Consider the following 16,636-nt stretch of genomic DNA (forward strand, 5'->3'; position numbering starts at 1 on the left):
TACCATTGCTTGCAGAGAACGCTCTGGGAAACCACTCCAAGTTTTGAGCTACCGAGCAACTCTTGCAGGGACGGCTGTGTCCCATTTCCTGATAGGTACCCCCCCGCTCGCCCACGGAGAAGGAGGTGGGCAGTGCGTGTGCTTTCCTGGGGACACGCACCAGCACCTCTGCTCCTCTGAGCGAGACACTGTACCTCATGTTGAAAACAGAAAAGAAATGGCTGCGATCGCCCTCACCCCTTTATTTTTTGGTTCCTCACCCAAGGAGAGCTCCTCCCGGCTCCTCTCGGCGGGGGGGCCGTGGTCAGATGTGGCCGTGGCCGTGGGTTGGGGCCGTGGTCAGATGTGGCCGTGGCCGTGGGTTGGGAAGCGGTGCAGCTCAGCTCAGCTCTTGTTTGCTCTGCCATGGAAACCTGCGCTCCGTTGCCGGGCGGCATTGGATCCCACAGGCATGGCAGGGATCCATCCATCCCTCCCTTCTGGCGTTAGGCCTGGGTGTCCTGCGGCCGGGACAAGCGTCCCTACCCCGATGGAGCCAGGTGGGTCCTCCCGGAGCCCGGCCACGGCAGGAGGCTTCGCAAAAATCACCTGCCTGGCTGCAACGTAGGCGCTTCGGTAGTCTCCCGAGCGGACAGCTCGCTGAGTTCAAACCAGATGTCTGGGTGGAAAAGGAAGAAAACTTCTGTGGTGTGAGAGGTCTCTCTGGCTTGCTGGGGGTTTTATTCATTGTTTCAGTCCACGTGGCCTGGGAATCAGGTGTTTAACCCCATCCCTGCAAGCAAAGCGGTGGGTTGAGGAAATGGGAGCTGGAGCCCCTGATTGTGGAAATGACTGTAATTTATCGTTTCATAGCCTCTGCCTTGGTCTTCCCGTTTGTAAAGTCTGAACAGTCACAGTTTGGAGACTGTGTGTGGTATGGGTGAATTAACTTTCATTTACTGGAGGTTCCCCAAGTCAATACTGCTGCAGAAACCCAAATAACACCTTCCAAAATATCATATAATTCTAAAGACGATTTGATAAAATATCAGTTGAAAAAAGTAATACATTTTAATGGAGGAAAAGGTCCTTTAATCCCCATATTTACTCTTTCCTCTTTCTGAGAAGACTAAATCAGTTCCAAAAGGATCGTGTTCTTCTCTAGACTCTTTAGACTCTCTATTAATATGATTTTAGCTTTCTGAAATAGCAGTTTCTTTCATTTACCAATAGTTTTCCAAACAGCTTTCTCCATCTGAATAACTCATGCGATAAATAGCATGATTTTCTGTGAGTGCAAACTCCCATTTGATTGTTATAGTTCTTTTCTGTAATTGCTGATTATCAAGAGACTGGATTCAGGCAACAAAAGGAAAATGCTTATACAGAAAGAAATTTCTCTTTATTCTGCACATGAATGCTTTGATTTTTAGCAGTGATGCAGAAAACCATAGTGCTATCTTTAGTATATTTTGGGATATTTCCCAAATGTATTGGGGAGTATGTATAAAAATGAGACTATAGAGTAATTTCCATTACCAAAAAAAAAAAAAATCAGGAATAAATTGTACTTAATATGCATTTTTCTAAAGGCATAATATCAAATGGTCTTTGTTCAGAAATACCAGTTTATTACAGAATTGTGAATTTGCAGCAGTGGTTACATCACAGAAATAGATAACAGAAAACTAAGACATTTGAACAGCTATGGCTCTGTCTGGCTTAATCTCTGTATTAATGAATGATACATTGATATATCCATTGCTCTGTTCTGTGCTATCCTTGCTAAACACTTATTTCCCCAAACTGGAACAGAGATTATTTAAAAGCAGAGAAATATTTTGTGAATTCTTGGAAATGTGCAAGCTCTTCATAGCTTTGGTTCATTGTCCATGTCCCACACACGCTGTAAGCCACTTACTTAGGCTTTGCACTTCCTTGAGGGCAAAGAAATTAAGGCCAGAAGGACATCTGGGGTCTATTCTTAGCCACCATTAACCTGGTTAATGAATGGAATAAATAGCATGTGCAACATCATGGGAAAATCTGCCTGGTGGCATAGGCTGTGCAGTTGACCAGTGCTGCAGCCTGTTAGAGATTTCTGGGCTGGGTAACGTCGCTCAGGGCACCACGTTCTGGGGCCTTATTAAATGTCTGGACAGTGCTTCCTTGGTGCACAGCTGAGAAAGACAGGCAGTTTGCATGGTAAGAATGGCAGGTTGCTGCTTATGTTTCCAACAGGATCTGCGGTTTCGGGGCCTTTAGGGGATGGTTTTGTTAGGACATGGGACTGGGATTTCAGGATATCGTTATTTTTTTGCTCCCTTAATTTCTTTCTTGAAGGGGTTACTTGTCTTCTCCACTCTTTGGTCACCCAGTTTGTGGTGTGAAGAGGTTAGTTGTCTCCTCCATTCAGTCACCCCATTTGTGACATGGGGATGCTGATCCCTACCACAGAGGTGTCGCGAGGGTTAATTAGTGTTGGCAAAACACTTTGAAATGGCTGATTGAGAAACACTGCCAAAGATGAAAGCTGAATAAGTATCTAGATAAATAAATATTCCTTTGTAGTCTTATCATTAGGGAAAACTCCCTGTGTAGCCAGGATACTGCCCAGGTCACTGAGCAGTCGTCTCCCCATTGCCTGGAGTCTTCTCAAGGGGGACTCATTTATTTAAGTATTTCACTTCAGTTTCTGCGATGTGAGCCACAATACATACCACCAAAGAGAAAAGTCTGGCAGTAACAAGCAAACACCACAGAAATACTAATGGATTGGCAGGTTTTTTCTTTTTCTGAAGCCCTTGTTCCTCTGTTTCCTGGTGAATTGTGTGGCTGCAGAACCCGGAGCATCCCAGGAGGGAGAAGGGGAAGTTGGACCCTATTCCCAAGGTTAGACACAAGGAAGGAGGAGGGCTCCTCAAGCGAGGACCCACAAGACACAGCCTGTAAGAGCTCTGCTGAAGGCAGTGCAGCCGGCTCTCTGCCTCAGTGTGGTCTCTGGTGAGCTGTCAGGAGAAGTTTTTCTGCCAGTGGGTCTCTTTGGGACCCTGTTCTCCTGCCTTTCTCCTGCCTGGGGGGAAGCAGCTTCAAGATGGTTATAGACATCCCGTGGGGAATATGTGTCTGCTCACACACTTTCTTGCAAGGTCTGTGCACGCTGCTGAGCTCCGTAGAGTGGCTGAAAGGGGGAGAAACAGTGACCATGTGGTTCTCCTCCATTTGTACTTTATTCACAGTACAAATCCCTGCATCGGCACCACAGCTCAATGAAAGATGCCAAAAGAAACAGTACTGGTGACCATATCCATCCCGTCTGATCCCAGTATGTCTCTGTTTCCCTGCAGATCTTCTCCCTTCCCAGCATCAGACCGTCGTGCAGGCCAGGCTGAACGGCCACACTCATTGACTGCTGCATGTGTGCAGCAACGCCAGGGCGTCTCGACAGCAACAGGCATGTCTCCTGTCTCCTTAGGTTATAGGGCACAAGGAAGTGATGGCCTGACAGAAAAAGGGTTACTATGGCTTGGGGTGGAACCATCCCAAACAGGGGCAAGGAGCTAGCGCAGAAGGTAAGCAGGACACCTCTCGTCAACAGCAAAGTTGTGATACCCAAGTGCCATAGACTTATGGGGTCTAACCACTGGCACTGCTCTTCACCCCCTGCTCCCTCCAGCTGAAGCTTACTTCCAGGAGATTTTATCTCACTGCAAAGTTTTCCAGCTGGAAAAATGTCCCGTAACCTTTGCATGGCCAGAACCAGCCACGAGATGGCAGCAACCTTGTATTGCCGGGGCTGGGGATTTGGCTCAGTGACCCACATTTCCCACTCCTGTCTCTCCATGCCCCTTTTACCTTATAGATGAGGTCTCCAGGCTTGACAAGCGCCAAGAAACCCTGGCTTACCCTCTGGGTTGAAGGAGAAGTGTCTCTGGAGGGGGGGTCTGCAAGAAGACCTGTGAGCTCGACTCTTACCTTTGCAAACAGGCTGATGGAGCAGGGCTCACCGAGGTCTTTGTGTCCTACCACTAGTGTGTTCCTGGGCTGTCTCATCCCAAATAAATTTGTGGCATTCTTTCAACTGATCTGATCTCAGTCTAATGGATGAAAGCTGCTAAAATCTCTGAAGGGCCATGTGGAAATGACAAGCCAGCCCGTTACCTGTCCTTTTACTGTGGGTACGCATGGGTGCTGTGTAATGACTTGGACAAAAAGCAGCAAGTGCTCAGTGATTTGTATTTCACACTCGTTGTTGCTGAGAATGCAGACTCCTTCCTGCCGAAAAGAAGAGAAAACATTCTGCAATCTTCATCTTGGGATCCTTGCCAGATCCGAGCCAGTTTCTTTTGCAATGCAAAGCTTATTTTAGTGTGTGCTGTGGTGGCAAGGACTCTTGTAGTGACTGTCAGCAGTGCTCTCCTCAGGCAACTGCACGCAGATAAGCTCTGTGCTTTACTCTAGCTCCTGAGCTAACGCAGCCAACACCATGAGGATTCAGTTGACTCAGGCTCCCTGACTTCTGGATCAGTCAGTGTGGTGACTGCTTGTTGATCAGTTGAGTGGTGGTGGTGTAGCAGAGCCTGATGCAAATGCAGTGGAGGATAGCAGAATCACAGAATAACACCATTTGGGAGGAACCTCTGGAGGTCTCTAGTCCAGCCTCCTGCTCAAAGCAGGGCTAACTTCAAAGTCCTATCAATCAGGCTGCTCAAGGCCTTGCCCAGCTGTTTTGAAAACCTCTGAGGATGGAGATTTCACAAACTCTCCAACCAATGGAGGGTGAGATCTGGGAGGCTGAGCTTGGGCTCAGTGGGGTGAGCCCCCATGGTTTGCTCTGGTAAGGATATAAATAAATTATATGGTTGCAGTTTCAAGGCCAGTTTTAAATAACCATTTAGACCTGATCCCAAACTGAAAACTGTAACTAGTTCCAGACTTCCCTCAGAGCTCGGTACATTTGGAACATAGGAGTTTGCATTTGGCCCGTTGTAAAGAGAGCCACAAAGCTTACAGCCAAGGAGACTTTCCTAACCAGGGCTATAAATCCAGACTATTTGCAGGGACAAATGACCAGGAACCTGAGGTTGCAACTTCATGATTTTGCACTAAGCTCTTAAGGCACAATTCCAGCCTTTTTCCTGGCCCTTGCTTTGTGGCAAAACTACAGCTGCTGTGACTGCACAGGAACTGATCCAACTGAAAAATACCCTGCCTGAGGAAAAGATCCTTTTTATTATGATCACCGTGATGGCTTGAGGAAGAGGGACACATGGGCTGGGGGAAGATGGAATTGCCCCTTTCGGTGACAGCCTGTGCTTTGGTCATCTTAGGGAGGTAATGAAACTGCAGCTTTGTGGTGGTAAAACAGGCTGATCCTGCAAGCCCTGCACACAGTTTCCTTCAACAGGGGTATATGGAGCAGACCAAAAAGGATTCATAAAGTTATGGGTCATGCTGATTTCTAAGAGCTGCAAAAGGAAGCACATGCTTCATGGCTCCAAACTCTTTCTGCTCATGTGGAATGTATTAAAGATAAAAACAACCCTGTTATTCACTTTGGTCCTGAGCTGTTTCAGTCCTGTCTATCTTCTTCTCCAGAGAAGCTTGTACAGGAACTATTATCTGTGATCCAAAACTGTGGCTCATATCCCCAGGGTAGCTCATGGGATCCACTTCCCCTTGCCAGAGAATGAGGCATCACTGGGTACCGGCTGCAATGGTTCAGGAACATTCGGTGCCAGACTGGCTGTTTTCTTGCAGGATCCGCCTATTTGCATTTCTATTTTAAGTATGGAGTACTGGGGCACAGTGAAGCAAAGCGACTCTGCTGATACTGTGCAGTGGGTCTTTGGTGGGACAAGCCCCAAATCCACATTCTTCTATCTCTTTAGCTGGAATCACAGACAGCACAAACACGCTCCTCACGCAACAGCAGCTTTATTACTTGGAAATGCTAGAAAGTTTCCACATCCCATTCCTATTCCTTTGCCTGCACCTGTGTGAATGCCCGCTGTTCTCCCCACCAGGATGTCAGCAGATCCTGTAGCTTGTTTTCCACTGAAATATCTCCTCTTAGGTAAATATTACATGTGGGGTTGCTTTGCCAGTGGCTTTCCTACCTGGAGTTTGTACAACAGGTCAATGCCCTGCTCGGAGATAAGAGGAATACTTGCTGTGAGTGCTGTTTGCTGCTGTGATATGCCACCCTGCTCTTCTTCCCCCATCAGCTTCTCCTTTAAAAGTTTTTAAATACTGCTTAAGTCATGGAGGTTTTAGCAAAGTGAGGGAAATTTAAGACAAGCTATTGAGTGCTTGGGCAGAGCAGGAGGACTTGTTTATTACAACAGCCATGACTTGTAAATTATTCATCTGTGTGTAATTGAAACACGCAGATCCTCAAAGGTCTTGTTACAAAGAGTGAGGTGAAGGATCAGTGAGCTTCAAGCAAAACAGGAAGGTTAACAGGTCCTGGGGAACCCTTCTCCATCCACCTGCATCTGCTCTATGATAACGCCTGTTTGCGGAAGAAAGTTGAGTTGCCAGTAAGTGAAGCAATGTACAGATATGTGTCTGTAGGAGGGAGAGGATATCTGTAAAATATCTTCCTGTGTCAGTTTTCCCTCCAGTGGGAAACACAGATTTGAAGCTCCTCGCAGTGAAACGTATACACGGTCTGTGGGCACGTACCAAGTATCAATGCACAATAGGCTCTGGCCTCTGTGAAACGGAGACGACATTTCCAAAGACCAAGAGAGATCAGAATAGCCGGCTAAGCAGAAAAGAAGCCAGCACACTTCTTCTCAGCAGTTCTGCCTCCAGACAAAACCAGACTTCAACTAATTAAAAAGACCAGATGCTAGCTGGAACATTAATTGGAACAACTACCATCTTTTGTCTGTGCTTAAGTCTGTATTCTAGCTCTCTTGTAGTACTTTTGCAGAAAGAGTTAACCCTTTAGCTGGCTTTTTATTTTTTTAGGCACAGCGTGACCTTAGAAGATAACATAATGAAACATCTATGACTAGGTTTGGATCCTTTTTTTTCAGGAGCAAACAATTCTCTGTCTAATAATGCAGAACCATCATCACAACCAGCATTCTCAGTCCTTCCTTCTCATAGTGGTGTTAGTAAAGTGATCTTGCTCGGCTTTCAGAAGCCTTGTAAGTAGTCCTGGGCACAGGGCCAGCTGCTGTTCTTCCCCATATGTATTGTATTAAAAGGACACCTCTTCTTTAACCTGTGCTCATTTGTTCCCTTCAGCCTGCGTGCCTTCTCATTAGACTTGATGTATGATCTATAGAAAGTGCAAGGAGCTCAGCTGACATCTGATATGCTTATAAATAGCCCGTCTGCCCTGCTATGGTTCTGTAGCTATCCCAACATGAGCAAACACTTGACGTATTGCGCTGTTCCTGGAACTGGGATGCTATCGAAGATTTTCCTCTAAAACATCCAAGTTTGGTCTCTGCTGGAAGCCGGGTACTTGACTGCAGGCACCACTGGTCTGTTCCAGATTGGCAGTTCCTCAGTCTTGTCCTAGTCTCCGATTCCTCCCTAAGACATGAGGCAAAAGCGTTGTTCAAGTAATGAGGCTCTTCCACTGTTCCCTGCCCTCCCCGCTCCAGTCCCCGTCACAGGCAGAGGTCCCCTCGGCACAGCTACAACCCCGGGTCCTTTCCTACTGCTTCTCTCACACACCGCCCGCAAGCTCCCCTTACTTCCTTCATTCCCACACCCCCAGTTTCTCCCTCTCCATCAGGGCCAGATCCTGTTTCCTTGGTGGGCTCACCGTCACGAGTTTAGCAATCCTTGCTGAGATTTGTCCTGTGATGCTTTCCTGGGTACCCGTGCTTCCATCTAAACACAACATACTCTGGCTTCCAGTGCACCAAAAGCAGCAAAGACAGCGATCCCCCCAGTGCAAACTCCTTCCTTCTTCCTTGATATATATCCCTTAACCCCTTTTTCTTTTGCCAACCTCCTTGAGTGATAACTATTGTCATTTCTCACCTCCCACTTGCACTGAATGAGCCTCAAATTCAGCTCCCAAAGAGATTGTCAGAGAGAAATTAATTTAGGCAGGAGATCTATGGAGGCTTAGGGGGCTGATTGGGATATTTAAGATTATCCCTGACTCATTTTCTTGCAGATCTGATGCAAGAAGTGAGTCAGATTCCTCTGACACAGTTTGACCTGATGGATGTGGCCAGCAGGCAGCTGAGCGGCAGCCTGTGGAGTTCATGTTGTTTTGCAAATGGAATAAAGTTCACTTAACACAGCGGGCAGCTGCCTATACCTGCAGTTAACTCAAAGGCCTCTCACCTGAAAACAACCTGCAGATCACTTACCCCATCACCGCTCGCAGGTGGAATTAGCTCCTGAGAGCTGCCGACAGTTGAGGAGGCAGGTATTTCTGAGAGGTGACCCTCTTTCCCAAGACAGGGCAAAGTTACCTTTCCTGTGATGCTGAGTTCATTGTGCTTGAAATGCTCACAGTCCTCAGCCCCTTTTGGGCAGCCGGGACTCTGTCCAAAAAAGCTTTCTCCCTCCTCTGGGCTTTCTCTCTTAGCACTGCTACCAATACTAGTCTTAACGCAATTTTGCATTTTTGGGCTGCTTTCTTTTTCTAGGTGTGCGTGCTGTCATTACTTAAATGACATCCATTTCCCATGGGTCCCTTCAGCCTATAAGAAAATTCCTCTTTCCCCCAGCTCAGCTGCAGGCAGGTGTCTCCTGAGGCTGGTGGCTTAGGTAAGTCGCTCCTTCTGACTCAGTTCTCGTTGCGCTGAGCTCTCATTGCCTGGCTTCCTTCTGGATGCATCTTGTTGACTGCTGACAGCCACAGGTCAATGGCTTGCACACTGACAGATGTCTGATTTTTAGACATTTAGCGGTTAGGAGATGAAGTTCATGGAAATTTGCCTCCTCATGTTTATCTCCTGTGTTCTGCCAGCATCACCCCTTATCAGCACCCACTCCAGTTTCACCACCCTCCAAGTGTCTGTGGTGCTTTGCTGTCTGCCCTCTTTTCCCTCTCTGCCAGGTTCTGGTTCAGACTTTGCCCATTTTCTTGCAACAGGAGATGAAATACTACAGCTTCTGCAGCCCATCCCCACCTCTGCGGGGCAGCTCCCTCCACCCTGGGTACGGTGCTCCCCTGGGGCAGCCGTTCCCTTGCGGTCTCCGAGAGGGGTGTTTGTAGCTGAGCTGTCTGGAGAGAGCATCAGCGTTGCTGCATTTGGGCTGGGGGCAGGTTTTATGATTGCTTCTTGAGTTGTTCTTTGTAGTTGCTCACTCTACCTGTATGCCCCAGAGATGTAAGGTATATCCTGACCCCAGCCAAAAGGGGAAAGCCTGCGGAAAAAGGGAGCAGCAGTGCTCAGAGCCTCTGGTGGGAGTTTCTTTCGGGTATGGCAGCAATCTCACTCTGCTGAATGCAGGCTTGTGCCAGGTTAAGCCACCACCCTTGAATGCCTTCTCTGTTCTTGTTCCAATGCAGCTTCTAAATTAGAAACCCTACCACCTGCATATGATATGAGCAGGGATTTTGCAACACTGGGAGGCTGAGTCAGGCATAGGGACAAGAGCCATTTCTGCTGCTGAAAGGCTCGGTTGCATTCAGGTGCCCACTGCAATGGTTCCCTTCTTACCCCATCTCCCCAGGGGTTGTGCAATGTTGGCAAACCCGCTCGTCAGCCCAGTGTCTGAGGACCAGCCATCCCAGCACCGACCGCTCTGTGGGGCCCCAGGTGCTGGCTGGCTCAGCAGGGACTCTGCTCGTTGCCTGCCCATGGCTTTTTCCCCTGTCAGCAAGAGCATGTCCAAGGTAAATTACCTCTTTTTGGAACAGCTTTTGTTTGAGCTCAGATTGGCAGCCTCTGTCTTACTGTGAACCTCTTTGATATAGCAGCAGGACACCATCCAGGTATGGAAAACAGGCTGAAAATTCTCGCTGTGCTGTACCCTCTCCAATGGCCTGCCACACGTGTGTGTTACATGGATGAAAATTTGCTGCTCCCAATTTCCCTAGACTGTACCCTGAAGGGGTACAGCCCCTTTTGCCAGTTCCCGCTTTTTTCAGCTTCCCAGACAAAATCTAATGGAGCTTGTTAAGGCTGTTCAGATCAGAGGTGGCTGTGGGAAAGGGTCTGTAAAATAGGAGTGTTTAGATTTCTGTTATCATCATATTTAGTTTCCTGTAGACCTTTCAGTGCTTTCTGAGGCTGGCCTATGGCTAAACATTTCTCAAGGACTAGTTAAAAGACTCTAGTTTATTTTCTTGATGCTTTTTCTAGCATCTTGTAAATCATCTGCCTTTGGCACTGTTAAATGGTGAAACAAGGAGTTTTACTACTACAATATATGTATGTTTTGTTACAGCACAAGTACCGGAGCCCAGTTCCTAACTGAAGGTCTCTTACGTTGTTCTAAGTTGCCCTGTTCGAATATATAGCATTGCTCTGGGATAAGCCCAGCGAAACCTCCAGCAGTTTGCCTGACTTACCTTCCACTCCCTGTACATGGTGTTAAACCCAGGACTTTGTGCTATGCTCATCCTGGCTCACAGCTTGATCTCTTTTCAGATGGTAAATCCTGCAACTCCATCCCGCCCCTTGAAGCAGCCCGTGTGGCTCAGCAGGCACATGGACTTAAAGGCAGCCAAAGGCAGCTCCTGGCACATTTGTGTCTCAAAAGTGGGGATGAGGGAGGAGGAGGAAGTTGCAGCAATTGAGCTGACAAAGTTTTCTTGTCTCCTGTCTGGGTCTCAGTGGGCTCCAAAAGAAGGTTGAGAAGTGCCAAGTCCTTAGGCTGGCCCTGTCCCACACAGAGGCTGCCTTCCAGTGTGGCTCAGGAGCCTCTGCTCAAGGTGACTTTTTTTCAGCATTTTTATTCCTTCCTGCACCTCTTGCTCTGGGTTGCTGAAGCTTTTCTGCTGGCTTTTATTTTTGTGAGGACTCATCTCACCCATTGGGCTCTGATAGCTGGGCCACCTTCCCATCCCCTGTTTCCAGAAAAACCGTGCTACAGCTGAGCCTTACCCGGGACACCCGGACACGATCCGGCTCTGCCCTGGCAGGCTGCCGCTCCACAGGCAGCTGAACTCAGCCCTTTCTGGGAAAACTTTTGCAGACTCTCATTCTCTTTCTGCAAAGTCTCCGTCTCTCTCGATTCTTTGGTCCATCTTTGAGCCCAGGGGCCCCTCCGTTGCTCATCTTCTGTTGTTTCAACAGAAATGCTAGCCCTCGGTGTTCTTCCTGGAGGTGACATCCCACACCTGAGTCCAGCGTTGAACCGTTTGCCCCAAGCAGCCAGCCAACCCGCCTGGGAGCCCTCGGGGCTCTCTCTGTTCCTGCCTGTCTCCAGCTCCTTTGGCTGCCGCAGAGCCTCTCTGCATTGTGTGCTCTGATTTCTCTCCCTCCCATCACCCCCCAAAACATCACTGTCTTTTGGCTTTCCCATGAACTTTCCTCGATTCTCTTTTACCCCAGAGAAGACCTGAGCATCTCCATGTGCTCATGCTGACCAATAGGCCCCTGGGATTTTGGTAGCCTTTATTTCTCTTGCCCAAGCCCGTTTGTACTAGGCAGTGCCCAAACAAAATGAAAAGATCCAAGGATTGTTCAGACTGTCTCCTCCACCCCATGCAAACAGCCCCGCTTGTGAGGGCAGACAGGTCTTTTGTCCGTCATTTTGCTGCTGTGCAGTGATGTCCCCTCTATTTTAAAATGTTTTCACCTGAAAGCAAATTATTAAACAACTTTTTGAGTAGATTTGCACCGATTTCATTGTCAAACTCTTGCCGTTTTTACACATTGAAGGCCCGATCCTGGTGGTGCTGAGCCAATTTGGTGCGAGGCACGGCTATGCCCAATTCCTCAGTAAAGTCTGTTTCGGCATTGCGCAACGCGTCCGTTCTCCAGGGGGTTCATGTGCAATCTGTGATCGGGACAGACATCTGAGCTTGATCCCGCTGGAATGACGTCAAAGGTTGCAATATTGTACCTCTTCCCGGCGCTGGCAGAGCCTAGTCTGGCGATGTGCTGCTGCAGCGGCTGCAGCTGTGCTGGAAACTGCGCGGCTGCTGCCGGTTCGACCCGCGCAGCGCAATTAATAGCTTACCAAATGGCAACACGGGTGGCCCGTGTTGCTTTGCACGGTGGAGATGTGCTTGCGGACCTGGCTCTTCCCTGCAAATTCCTGCTGCTCCAGAAACCTCTGGCTGAAAGCAAATGGAAGTTGCTTTTAAAAGGAACATCCTCTGATGTTGACCTGTGAGCAGATAAAACTCCAGCAAACTCACAGCCTTTACCGTGCTTGGGACTCAGGCTGGCACAAGCAAACGCCATTTATCACGGGGCTGCAGCAGGCAGCACAAGAGAGGGTGCCAGTAAATCGCTGGCTGTGGTTTGGCGTTCATCTCCGTGGCGCTGATTAAGAAAATAAGAGTGTATTATCTATAAGCAGCTATTTTGAACACTTGCTGCTGCGGTCTGCTGAAGGCAACAGCGACAGTTAAAGCAGCAGCCTCAGCTCGCACCCAACCGGCCGCGGTGAAATGAGGGTGACAGATGATACGCTGCTACACCTGACTGTTTGCAGTAGGGAAGGTTTCCCAGTGCCGCAGGGAGGGAAGAGACTGGCAGATCCTTGGGGCAGTGCAGACCCACTTGCCCGTGCCCCGAGGCACCCCGGCCTGCTGCACTCCCCAGAGGCTACGGCAGGGCAGGAGAGTTGTGAAACGCTCAGCAGGACGTGATTCATGGAGACCTCTTGGCATCATTACAAGCATTGCCTGCGCCTCACCGGCCCTTCGCCGGACCTACCCGCTGGTAAGGCGGCTGCTGACATTTCACATCTGCCAGACCCAGTTTGAAGTGGGCTGATTCCAGCCCTAGATCAGTGAAATGATGTTTCTGATTCGGTCGGCTGTGCGCTGGCCCAAGGTCCAGTCCATTTTGACAGCTCTGCACATAGGTCGAGGGGAAGGAAGGCATGTTTGACTGTTTCAATTTTCATATGAATGGTCAGGCAGTTCCTAGGTTCTTCTTAAAAAGGTGCTGACAGAATAAGAACGGCTCCCAAGTTTTGATTTTGGAAATACTGGGATTTTCCAAGTTGTAAATCCAGCAGGAAGAATTCCAGCATGCCTGTGGCTGTGCACAGCGTCCTCTCCTTTAGGCAGCTCAGCGCTGTGCAGTGGTAGCTACTCCCTGGGCGCTGCCGCACGTGGTGAATGCCCAGGGAACGTAAAAAAAAGATGATCTGTAATGTTAGCAGGAACATTTTTGATGGCTCATTAAGTGAAGAAACTAAGATGTAGAAAACTGTATTAAAAAAAAAATCACTAGGTTTACAAAATGGGAGAGACTGTTTTTTAACATGTAGGAGCAGAGGTATCTTTAAAAAATTTGTAATTTTGAGCTGGAAATAGGACTGAGACAAGTCTTGAAAGTAAATATTTAATTACCGGATCAATTTTGATAAAGACCCAGAGTTTGCAATTGATTTCTCTAGCCTCTGCTGAGCCTACCAGTGAAATTCCTGGGTAGTACTGGTGTTGCTGTGCATCCCATCAGCAACTAACTTACACTTGTGATTATAATTAATTTTGCATGCTAAAAGTGAAAAACTTAACACCCCAGAACCAACATCCTTTCTGTCTTCTCTGATAGTGATAGCTATCTTATTTCTGGGTGTAAAAGCAAAATTAGTTTTCTTGACTGGTCATGCTAGTGAGGTTGTGAGAAGGGCTGGCATGACAATACTTTGGTCTTTGCAGAGCAGAAATTAGCCAGTATTTACCTTAGCAGCTGTGATACTTAGACAAGAATTCCAAAGAGACTTACAATAATGAACTTACAGCTAATTGACAAGTTTGCATGATCAATGCTTAACTGCAATAAGACAGTTGACACTTGTTGATTGACAGGAGCCGTAGTGCTATCTAGAGAAGCCCTACTGCCTGCATTAGTTAACAGGATGTTCACAATTAAATGCAAGCTTAACGAAAAAAAAAAAGGAGGGAAAAAAAAAAAAGGAGGGGGGAAAAAAAAAGTCCAGATCTAAATGTTGTCCAAGCATTGGGGTAAATCAGCTTTAGAGCTGAGGGCAGTTGCTGCACTGTGCCTCTGCAGCAGACAGATCCCAAGTCCACTTGGTCAAATACTGGGTGATGTGCAGACGTTTAGAGGCATCTTTTCTCTAGGAAAAAATGAATTAGCATGTAATTAAGTAGAGGTTATGGAAGAATGAAATCGTTAAATAAGATGTGATCTTCTCTCCCATTCAGTGATGACAAGTTCTTCTCATAGGCGCTGCCATATTCCCTGTGCCATTGGCACAATTCAGGCACCCTGAAAAAAAGGCTTTGTCGTCATCTTTTTTCTACATATTCTTCACCAGACAATTGAAGTGCATTTTATGAACATCAGTTTGTTCAGTATTGTACAATGTCAAGATTATTATACTTAGGGAACAGGTGGAGAAACTGAAGAAGAAGGAGATGAGGTGAGTCACTTCTGGCCATATAGATAATTAAATAATAGCAGAATTGGGAAAGGACATGGTTTCCTCTCAAGCAGTGTTTGTGGGAAAAAAAAAATGCCAGTAATCTGAATTTAGCTCTCTGTTTTTTCTTGTGACACCAGTAGGGGTGAATATTTTGCTCCCAAACACCTACAGAATAAGAAAATGTGTATCTTTAGATCACAGGATATAAGACTAAATTTCCCCCAAACTTTTTGACAAGTCCAAGGCTGGTGTGAATGAAAGCACTTGCTATGATGACATATGTATTTTGAGGAAGAATAATCCAGGTCTGAATCAGTGTTTTCTTCATTGCTTACATTGCTACTAAGGATTCATTAGATGAGAAAATAGAAGATTACATCACAATGGATAATTTTTTAAAATGAGCAATCAATTTGTTTGGGGGGTTTTTTGTTTGTGTATTTGTTTTTAATTATTCTGCTGAGAATATCTGCCCTGTGACAAGCAAAGCAGTCAGCTCTCAACAGGACTGAAATAAATCTCAGCCCAGGGCAATGCAAATTGGGAAGAAGCTCCAGAGAGTGGTGCTATTTGAAATAAATTGAGGAATCATTTTGAAAGCTTGCATGGAAGAACAGAGTTTTGCCAACTATTACAATTGGACTTCAGAGTAACTGCTGAGTGGGTAATTAGTCCCTCAGGAACACGGGAGTCTGGACAAATGTAAGACAGAACAAGAGGGGAAAAAAGTGTATGAAGAATTAACTTTAGAAAACAAGCTAGAACATTAGTCACAGGAGGGATATAACTCAACTTTCATTTAATGTTTATTTCTGTGATGAACAGATACGTTGTTCTTAACCCCTGTACCGAAGCAGGAAATAGCAACCCTCTCTCTTTTTAAGGCAGCTGGAACTGCTTTATTGAAGTTCATCTCTTTGATAAGAGGGTGAAGGAGAGGGTAAAGAAATGCAGGGAACATACTGCAAACCCAGCAAACAGGACTTATACTTGCGTGAAGTAGGGAAAGAAACCAGCTGTGGAACTGGTTGAGATATTATGTAGTGTCTGTTGTGGTCTTCAGCGACTCCCCCATCATGAAGACAGAGCAATTAGCCAAGGTTTAAAAGATAATGCCCCCCCAACATTTGCTCACAGCCTGCCTACAACTCACAGTCTCATTTTCCCCTGTTCTGAGCAGCACCCCAGCTGCAAGGAGATGATTCACCTACCCAACATGTTGGAGGACTTTGGCATACCTCTTTGCTGGGTTTACAAAGACTTGATGAAGTACAACTGTAAAGAAAATTCGAAGCATGTGAGACACTTTTGAGGTTATATAGTGCACATGCGGTTCGTCCTGCTCTTCCAGAGCTCCTGATTCATAGTCCTGTGCTGTAACTATTGAACTATAGACTTATTTGTAGAGTTTCTACACTTGGGTTTTGTGGTTCATTGCTCCCATTATTATCTTAACAGCAGCAATTTGCTAACCACTCCTCTTTGTAGAACAGGACTAGTATTGCTTTGGATGTTTGGCGTTTAGAAAAAAGAAGAAAGTAATTCACATGACTCTGGAGAAGAAGGAAGCTTCGCAAAAACGTCTAATATATTCAGGTATGAATCTATGTAAATGGGTCATATTCACTGAACTGTGTGTCTAGGGGTTTAGCAGTAACATCACAGCTGAAGGTTCAAGACCAGACCCCCAGACCTGGATCTTGCCAATTTTGAGGACTTAGTACTTTGGTGCTGTCTCTACTCTATAACCTCCAAAGAGATTGAGTCAACCTCCTTGCTGGGCTCTCACCATATCGTTGGCCAAGTGACGGGGTCCCACTTGCCTGTTCTGCACCAGTACCCCCAGGAGCACTGTCTGTTGGTGCCGCAGTGTTGCATTTCTGACCTGGTGATGCTCTGCCGTGACCTGAGCGAAGGTTACTGGTGTTTTCATGTAGGCTCTGTGTTTATTATTTAGGGTGAGCGAGAGGCTCTGGATTCCATCAGTTGGGTCATCTTCTCTGTTTCCCAATTCAATGCAAAAGGCCAGACAGGCAGGCAGCGCTTCCTTGAAAACATTCATATTCTCTTGAGAGGTGTGCCAGTTTCTGGCAGACGTGGTGTCGGCAACGCACGATGAACGCAACACGGTCATAGTTGTTCATTC

General features: G+C 47.0%; 1 long non-coding RNA gene across 1 annotated transcript; it reads left to right on the forward strand.

Annotated features, from left to right (window-relative positions):
* Nucleotides 1-2,075: 2,075 nt before the first annotated feature.
* Nucleotides 2,076-6,055, forward strand: LOC138690887 (uncharacterized). Its single transcript, XR_011329689.1, has 3 exons — nucleotides 2,076-2,184; nucleotides 3,327-3,551; nucleotides 3,842-6,055. It is a non-coding gene; the product is annotated as an uncharacterized lncRNA (long non-coding RNA).
* The last annotated feature ends 10,581 nt before the right edge of the window (nucleotides 6,056-16,636 follow it).

Source organism: Haliaeetus albicilla, chromosome 24, assembly GCF_947461875.1.
Source record: "Haliaeetus albicilla chromosome 24, bHalAlb1.1, whole genome shotgun sequence".
Classification (NCBI taxonomy): domain Eukaryota; kingdom Metazoa; phylum Chordata; class Aves; order Accipitriformes; family Accipitridae; genus Haliaeetus; species Haliaeetus albicilla.